This window comes from Rhineura floridana, chromosome 3 (genome assembly GCF_030035675.1).
Source record: "Rhineura floridana isolate rRhiFlo1 chromosome 3, rRhiFlo1.hap2, whole genome shotgun sequence".
NCBI lineage: Eukaryota > Metazoa > Chordata > Lepidosauria > Squamata > Rhineuridae > Rhineura > Rhineura floridana.
The window spans coordinates 11,049,282-11,057,112 of NC_084482.1; the positions used below are offsets into that span (position 1 = coordinate 11,049,282).

A 7,831-nucleotide genomic window follows, 5' to 3' on the forward strand; every position below is an offset into this window, starting at 1 on the left:
AACATAGGAAGCTGCCTTGTACCAAGTCAGACCATCGGTCCATCTAGTTCAGTACTGTTCACACTGACTGGCAGCAGCTCTCTAGGAGTTCAGGCAGGAGTCTCTCCTACCTGAAGATGCCAGGAACTGAACTTGGGACCTAGATGATATTTGAGATACTCTCCAGCTCTATGATTCTATAATTCTAGTATCTCATCTCACAGTAGCACAAATTTTCTCACATCTCACAAAGTTTAAAAGGCCCTTAACAAAAGGCAAAAATGGAGGCAGTGATTTACTAAGGACAGAACATATGGTCTGCCCCTGGTAAATAAAGATATTTGGAGCTTATGGTACTGATGACAAGAATATGCAATTCCCAGTGTATCTGTAGGTGAAGCAGTAATCAAGAGGAAAGCATCTGCACTTGCAGAAGGTGCATTTCCTTTTCTTTAGCTCTTATCAATATCATTCAAAACATGTGTTTTTTAAATCTGCCTTTCCTCAAAAAGACTTCAAGGCTGGTGACAGCAACCAATTAAAACAATAAAGAAGAACAATACTGTAAAAAAGGTGCAAAAATAAAAAGTAGATGAGTTTGAAACAGTCTAAAGCCATCCAATAAAACAAAGCAGCTTGCAACTGAATGTGAACCAACCAACCCCCCTCAAAAGGATGGATTTTCCCATGCGATGAAAGGTGTTCAGAGAGGTGACAAAGTGGTCTTTCCTTGGAAGGGAGTTCCAACGCCACTGTCTGGCCAGCCACTTGCACCATTCATAGGGTCAGGGGCCAGCACCATGGCATCAGTAGAATCCCTGAGCTCCTTCATACTAGGTTTAGTTGTTTCTAGTTGTTCTTGAAGTGAAAAATGTTCAGAGTCAGAGCTCATTATTTAAAGGATACACAAACTTAGAGTTTAGAGAGAGGAAAACTGTGCCTCCCTCACAGAAGCTGTTGCCTTGAGCAAGGGCTTCCCATTGCTTCAGGGTAAAAACAGCCCTCATTCTGGTTTGGCAACCCAGGCTGGATTCAGGGCCTCCATTGAGTTTGGTCAACATTAGCAATAGCTGCTGTGCTGATGTCTCCCATCAGTATTGACTTTCAGGTAACCAGATGGCAACTCTGTTTCCTCTATGACCAATAAGGAACTGAGATACTTTTTTAAAAGTTGCAATGCCTTCTTCCTGCAGACAAATATGAATGTGAACATAATTGTGAAGGGGGGGGGGAGAACCCACAATCCTGTTGTGATACTTACTGCTACAGTATATCTATGAATATGCCATATAAACAAAACGTGTATCTCGTGTATTTACAAGCAGGTGCGGGAAGCCATTGGCCCTCCAGATATTGCTAAATTACAGCTTCCATCAGCCCCAGCAAGCATGGCCAATGGCCAAGGATGATGGGAGTTGTCATTCAGCAACATCTGGATGGCTACAGGTTCCCCATCCCCTGCTTTAGATCAAGTGAAATCACAGATCATACATAGCAAGGACTTCTCTGTTGGAACACCTAGAGGCTTAAGATGGCTCCTTTGTTGTATGCCCCAAATGAGCAACTAACTTTCTAACCAGGCCATATTTCGAGATGAGCAGTTACTACTGGTCTGAAGGGCCAGTAACTTTGGCTCTTGCCACTGACTCATTCCCACATGAGCCAAGAAGCATGATAAAAAGGCTCTTTAATTCCTTCAGTATCAAACCCCATTGACCAGGGCACTTTCTTTAACTGTCTCAGATGCTCACCACCATTTGCCTGTACCTTGCTTTGTGTATGTCAGGGGTGGGGAACCTCTGGCCCTCCAGAAGTTGTTAGATTACAACTCCCATCAGCTCTAGCCGGAGTGGCCAATGATCATGGATGATGGGAGTTCTAATCCAGCAACTTCTGGAGGGCCACAGGTTTGTCCCCAGCCATGAGCAAAGAGCTGCAAAGGTGCATAAGGACTAGGAAAGAATGCTAATGGAGCCTCTCATGCTTTTCATGCTTCCGGGGGAGGACAGGGTTAAAGAGCCCTTTACTGCATCGCAATGCAAGTGACTGGGGGGAGGGGGGTTCTTGGGCTCACAAGCCAGATTTGGCCCCTGGGCCTCCTGTAGCCCATCACTCACTGTTTGCCTTTTGCCACACATTAAATTTTTAAAAATTATTTCAAGCATTTTCAGGGCTAGTTGGTTTTTTTAATGTTAATTGGCAAAGTATTTTTTTTAAGTATTTCATTTTTGATGTAGTTTTTACTGTGATATTCAGTTGTTGTTTTTAAAAACTATTTACATTGTCTTGAGTCCCTGCACAGGAAAGGCACCTAACAAGTATTTTAATAAATAAATGAAAATGGTGCAGTACAGAAAGGAAACAGTGCAGACAGCTGATTGAGGGAATCAATGTATACTTAGTGCAGGGAGCTGCAGGGTGGTGGTGGTGGTGGAATCAGTGAATTTAAACAATAAACAAAGAATGATACTATATCATTTTCCGGAGCAAAAGTAGCAATAATCATAGAATTATGGACTTGGAAGGCACCTTGAGAGATGTGCCACTCTGCATCAAATCAAGATAATTTCATCTTTAAACCTTTCTGGATGGATGTATATTGAATGTGCCTCCAGCAAATGGGTCTGATTTTTTCTAGCAGGAAAGTCCCCCCCCCTAATATTTGATTTGGTACCCAGTCCTATTCCCTCTCATTGACTCTAGGTGGCCTCAGGGAGTCCTGATCCCCCTTTCTGTATATTTCACATCATTTCTGCATACAAGCATCCCTCATCTGTCTCTTCTTGATACAAAAATTACCCAGTTCCTTCAACTTTTCTTCCTTGCTTTTTGATTTCAAGACCCCTTCTCTCCTGGGACCCTTTCTAATATATCTATCATATGCTGGGTTTCTATTCTTATCAGATGTAAGGAACCCCAAACTTGAAGCAGCCTAGGTGAGGACATCCAGAAAGAAATGATTCATAAGGGAGCTCAGTCACATCAGGAGAAGGAAAGGGGATATGGGAGAACAGTGGAGAATTACTGAATAATCATATCCACAGAATCCCAAATGGGTCAAAAGGATGATTTATTTATTTGTTTGTTTATTGATTGATTGATTGATTTGATTAGAGCCGGGGTGGGGAACCTTTCGACCTCCAGATGGTGCTGAACTAGAATTCACTTATTTGGATGCCCAAAAGAACGTAGCACACCTGGATGCGTCAAAGGGATTGTCTAACTTATCTTGCTGTCTATTTTGTTTATAAGCCCCCAATTCTTGCTCTCACTTGAGCAGACTTCCTTTCTCTCTTTTAGCTGATGCAATTGCCCATACACCCACATCCCAGAAGGTCATCTCCTCAGAAGAACTGGCCTTTAGGAAAGGACCAGCTTTGCCCTTCGTGCTCTGAGCAGTGGCTTCTCTGTATAGAATTAGCGCTCCTTTAGTTGGCAACCTGTGCAGGATGATCAGAGGATGACACTTCTGTTTCTGTCTAGGAAGCATCCCGGGGGCTGCATATGGGACCTGCTTCCATGCAACACACATTCTCCTTTGGCAGCTGTGGCAGGACCAGGGAGTCCTGTGGAGCAGGGCAGTGCCTCTCCCAACTTAACTTTGTCCTCCTCTTAGAGTTTCTGCACTGCTTCAGAGTCTCTGTCCAGCCTATCAAGAGATGCAGTGAGGTCTGGATTGAGGAAGCTGCCTTATACTAAAGACAGACCATTGGTCCATCTAGCTCAGTAATGTCTACACTGATTGGCAGCTGCTCTCCAGGGTTTCTTTCCCAGCCCTATCTGGTGATGCTGGGGATTGGACCTGGAACCTTCTGCAGGCAAGGTAAGTGCTCTACTACTGAGTTACATCCCCTTTCCCATTGGTATCTTCAAGAGCTTTCCACTTAACTGCTAGTTTAGAGGATTTTGAACTTGGAGGCAGAGTGAGAGGGTTTCAAGCTTGTAATTTCTTTAATCGAAACATATCTTACAGCACAGTTAACTAATGCAGCGGTTCTAAACCTGCCGGCAGTTCAATGCACTTCAGTGCATTTCAGGGCTGTTCAGTCAATTCCAAAGCACTTGGAATGAAACTACGGAGCAATGTGTCAGTGGCCACCAAATGGGCTACTGACTGGATAGAGGCAGGGGAAGAACTGACCTAACCTTTAAAAATAGCAAGTATGCTGCTGGGCATGTTGGCACTGCAAAGGGATGGAAGTCAATGTGCTCAGTGCCTAGAGCAGGGGTGGGGAACCTTCGGCCCTCTGGATGGTGGTGAACTACAACTCACATGAACCCCAGTAAGCATGGCCAATGGCTAGGAATGTAGTTCAGCTAGAGTTGTAGTTCAGCATTATCTGGACGGCCAAAGGTTCCCCATCCCTGTACAAGAGCCCAAAGTTTCCTGCCACCCTCTCTGGCCATGATGCATCCCAGAAGCCTTGGCTTCCAGCCCCATGGCCTTTGTCTGCACTGACTCCTGTTCGGGTCCAGAGCAGTCTAGAAGAGATCCCAGGAGTGTTTTTGCCCAGCCCTAGATGTAGTAGGCGCTTCTGTCACAAAAGGAGAGCAGCTTTAAAAAATAAAATAAGATAAACCACCTCAAACACCACTATCCATAACCTCTGTCCTTTTGTGCCAGGAGTTAATTATTGGTTGGGCTGGACCTGACTTCAGAGGGTTGGTAAAAGCCAACCGGAACTCCTAGCTTGCTCTTGTGTTCCCAGTCGTAGGTGAGGAGTGGGGCATTACAGGAGGTGGGCTGGGCACAAGGGAATCCCTTCGGTTTTGTCCCTGGATCATCAGGAAGGGGAGTGGGGGATAGTGCAGACAGACTGGATAAAAAGGAAGGAGGGACATCCAGAATGGGCTGGAAGGATGATGCTGGGATCAAAGAAGGGGCACTGAGGAATTAGGTTAGTACAGAGGATGAGATGAAACCGGGGAAACTTTCCGCCTAGCTGTTCCCCCACCCCACCCCACCCCACCCCGCACACCCCTCCTGCATCCCATCTCCCCCAGCAACCGCATCCTTTAGCGGTGGAATGTGGTACCCAGGCTCACTCACCCGCTGCCTTTGCCTGTAGCTGAGCTGGGGGTTGGCTTCTCTCTCGCCGGGGTCGGTAGGCATCCAACTCCTCTTGCCAGCTGTCACGCTCTGAAGTCCCAGATTTCAAGGGGTGGGGGTTGTAGGGAGAGCAGCGTGGGGGCCGCCCACTTCAGGGAATGACGGACAGCGCTTCCTGGCCAATGGGGAGGCGAGCGGCCGCCCAGATGGAGATCACCTCTCTGTGGGGTGGGCAGGGGACAGGAATGATGTCATGATGTATAGAGGAGCGGCGCGGGGGGCGATGTTGGGATGATGGTAGACTGACTTCAACCTCCCCCCTCCTTTTCGGGAAAGGGGGGTACGGCAATTTCTAGCTCGGCTGATTAATAATACATTGGTGGCGCCTCCTCTGCCTTTGGGGCTCGAGTCCAGATTGAGCCTGGGGATAGACAAGACCAGGACGCCTGGGCTCTCTCTGTGAGTTGGCAAGGGGGCTGTTAGACTCGGGGAGCAGACTGAAAGAAACAAGGATGGACAATCTGTGTAGGGAAGGGTGGGTGTTTCCTAAGAAATGAGGGATAGGCTTATTAGGGGTAGAGCTGGTATCCCTTAGAAGCAAAAGGCTGCAGTCCTACGCACGGTCCTTTAGCAGTAAGCCCCGCCGAACCCAGCGAGACTTGCTTCCAAGTTCCCCTGCAAGTGTGAGCCAGGATCGGAATTCCACGTGTGAACCTTCACCTCAGTCTTGATTTCGGCAGGTGGCCTTTGGCAAAGCTGCTATCCCTCAGTAACATGGGGAATGACGACACCCGTCTCCCTTACAGGGCTGTTGGAAGGATGACTCAAATAGCACACGCAAAAGTACGTTGAACATTTGAAACGTGCTTTTATTATTCTGGAGATGGAAGCAGAGAAGACCCTCGTTTGATGGTGGGGGGGGGCTGCATGTGGAAAAATGAGGCCAGGAAGCCTGGGTTCTCTAGCATCACATACACAGGATCCCACTGATACCCCCCATATTTAGAGGTGTCAATTAAGTCCTACTCAGAGTAAACCCACTGAAATGAACCAACCTATGGCAGTCATTTTATTAACTTCAGTGGGTGTACTCTGAGTAGGAGCAGCATCGCATGTCCTCCTACGTATTGAATGCATTTAACAGCTTGGGAGTGGGTGCCGAAGGTTGATAAGGCCCAGCCTTGCTCTCTGAGAAGGGACTGCCTTGCACTGATATGGGAAAGTCAGAGGGGTGAAAGTCTTGGAGCAGAGGCTCCTGGGCCCATCCTCAGCTCTTCTTGTGAGATCTGACGGAGGGATTTAACGATAGCCAGAAACACAGGCTGGGAAGAGAACGTGCCAAAAGGGGCCCTGGTGATGCCATCCTGCAATTTATAGAAATGTGGTCAGCTCTGATACCTGGCAGATCTGAGGAAGTGGTGGGAATGGAAGTGATTTCATAGTTATGATATCACCAAATTTTATTCTCCTCTGCCCTTTTTCTGGGGACATGATGGGAATACTGGATGCAGTGGAGGCTGCCGGCTCCCATGTCAGTGGGGCTTCAGAGTTACCAGCCTCCACTGTGTCCAGGATTGGACAGCTCTTTTCTGACTGGATGGAAGGAGCTCTTATCTGATGAGTCAATATGGCTGGGGTCCATCCATTTTAAAGTGTATTATGCAATGCTTAATATGTGTTTCATGGCTTAAGAAATAGAGCCTGAACAATAGTAGCAGGGAGTTGGCATGCTGAGGGCAGACCTGAGGGTGGTGGTGGGTTCATGTTTGAGTTTCCTATGAAGAAAGTAAAGCATGTGGGATGGCCTTCCTCAACCTGATGTCCTCCAGATGTTGTGGAGGACTTCCAAATCCCATCAGCCCCAGCTATCATGGCCAATGGTCTGGTATGATGGGACTTTGGGTGGCACCAGGGTCGAGGGAAGGCTGTGATGTGGCATATTTGCACTGAAGATGACCAACCTTTCTGACCTCTGGAGTTGTTCTAATCTCCAGGCAGTGAGTCAGACACTGGAAGCATATATCTACCTCACAAACTGAACACCTCTCTCAACATCAGCAGTCAAACCCTATGATGAAGCTGGCGCCATCTAGGAATAAGAGCTTTCCAGCTCTGGAGCACTTGCACTTGGCCTACAGACCAGCCTCCCCCAACTGGGCACCCTACAGATGTTGTTGGACTACAACTCCCATCAGTCAGCACCGCCTCTCTGGCTGGGGCTGAGAGCCGTAGGCCAAAACCTCTGAAGGGCGCCAGGTTGGAAAAGGCTGCTGTAGACAACCAACGTGCATTGACATCTTGCACAGATGCACAGAATCAGGAAAGAGAGATGCCACATCAAAATGGACAGGATTCCTGTACATTGACTAGTAATGTGGAGGAGAGGGAACGTCATCAGGCGCAGCTTGTGCTATGTAGGCGTGAGAAAAGCCGCAACTGCATTTCTCTCTCTTCTCGGTGACTATTAAAAGTTCAGGGTTCCTGTCCACCAATGGAACATTCACTTTTATTGGGGGGGGGGAGGTGGATGGTTAGGATATTGGGAGCTCTAGTGCAATCTTAAGCTTAGCTTCTTAATATTCCACCTGGCCCAACATTAAATGTATGTGCCCTCACCTCTTGCAATGGAGATTTTGCAGTCTGTGGTTGATGTCCTAGAGGTCATGGCATCTGCTGACCAATTTTGGTGTTACCATCAAAAGAGGGGCCTTAGAAATATGCCCAGATTTTTTTTTTGTTAAAGATAAACTTGCATGATATAAGAAATAAAGGCAAATGCCATAGACGAGGTGTCTAGGAAGC

At 47.3% G+C, this 7,831-nt stretch overlaps 1 protein-coding gene across 1 annotated transcript in view; it reads right to left on the reverse strand.

Annotated features, from left to right (window-relative positions):
• The window catches only part of LOC133382032 (leucine-rich repeat neuronal protein 1-like), a 29,754-nt gene extending 24,638 nt beyond the window's left edge, over positions 1-5,116 (reverse strand). Inside the window, exon 1 of the mRNA XM_061621689.1 lies at positions 5,030-5,116. The gene's annotated coding sequence lies outside the window, so the exon portion shown is untranslated. The remainder of the gene's footprint in view (positions 1-5,029) is intronic.
• Positions 5,117-7,831: the final 2,715 nt, after the last annotated feature.